The sequence below is a fragment of the Asterias amurensis genome, chromosome 6 (genome assembly GCF_032118995.1).
Source record: "Asterias amurensis chromosome 6, ASM3211899v1".
Classification (NCBI taxonomy): Eukaryota; Metazoa; Echinodermata; class Asteroidea; order Forcipulatida; family Asteriidae; genus Asterias; species Asterias amurensis.
In genome coordinates this window covers 10876015-10877613 of record NC_092653.1, presented here as the reverse complement: position 1 = coordinate 10877613, position 1599 = coordinate 10876015, and positions in this window count along the sequence as shown.

The window sequence follows — 1599 nt, the reverse complement described above, 5'->3', positions numbered from 1 at the left end:
TAACTGCAATGAAAACGTGACTATTATGCGCATGTTTGCAGCAACGATCAAATGACCGAGTGTGGAAGGGGATGGCAATGTGGGCGGGGCGTGTGGCTGATTCAGTGGGAGGATTAATTGAATAGGAAGAATGAACCATGTGAGAAGAGAACTTTTTAGGTCTGACACCTGACGTCAGCAAAAACAAAAGGTTTGGGCAAAAATATTTACCACAAGTTGAAAATAATAGCTTCTTTTAAGATTTGGAGCGACCCTCTCCAACTTTTCTCCAATGGTGGAACAAAGCTTCAACCCACCATTCAAGACAGCCCTAGACCAACCCATGAAATAATATGATCTCTTTACGATCTAATGCTTTAAAGGTTTCACCGTCTTAAAGGGAACTATAGGCCTTTGGTCTTTGTTTCAACCCTTTAAAATGAAGATATACTAACCAACATGTGAAAATTGCATTTCATACGGTGGTTGCGTATTAGAGATATCGCTGCAATCCGGTGTGATTGTGTCCCACGAAGAGTAATCCCTCTTTGGAATACACAATCCGGGAAGCGTTATAAGGTAACGCTTTACAGATTCAAATTTGGGAGCGAATAACAAGTTTTGTCTTGTGCTGGTGCAAGCTTCTGCCCAAAAGTTTGTATTGCCATTATTTCGCAGAGTGACTAAAAACGTAGGCTAAGTTTCATCTGTTAATATATTTTATATTTACTTTTATTTTGTCCATATTACTCTGTATTTATACACTATTTGCAACACTGAATAAACGTTTATATCTATCTATATCTTCTTATGAAAACAAATCTATTTAAAAAGGTTTAGAACCATGCTGGAATGTGTTTCCCTCACACGTAACTGGAGGCTCCAAGAAATGTTGAAACGATCAAAAACGTTACTAACTTTTTAACTGTACAATTGAACACCAACCAACAGTTTAGAAAGCTACACACCACAGTCACCTCGCGTGACGTCACTGTCCATATTTTGGCAGTGTAGTTACACAGTCAGCACACCTGCTTCAGAGCAAATATATTTTGGTTTTAATATTAACCAACAATCTATACGCAAAATTCATATTTTTTTGCAGATTATTGCTTGGCCATGCGTAAAATAATATCGATTTTCCGGTTGCAGTATCATGCAGTATAGTGGTGTGCAATGTTTAGAATAATAAATAGTTCAACCTTCACATAAATTTTAAGCACAATTTGATTCATCAAAGTTATGAAGTCAAGACCCGCGTTTTGAAATTATAAATTGATCCATTCTATTGTTGTCGTTACCGGTTGCGGTTGTTGGTGTACTTGAATGCAAATAATTTCGTAGACATTGTTCGCAGTGTCCTGGTTTTAATGGTTTGCCTGGGTGTTTTTTTACGTGACTAATATTATCTACACTGGCACAAAACACTTATATAGATCAGAGATAATACAACGAACTCGTAACTAGCCGACTTTTTTGTTTTTCTTCTTTTTAGAGGATTGTGCCGTATCCGAATTGGCGTCTTCAGCTAGCTACGGCTAATGATGTCCTTTACGCTCAATGCATGATGACGCGGAAACCTAGCCGTAGTCATACTCTCTTAAATTAAAGAGTAAAAAC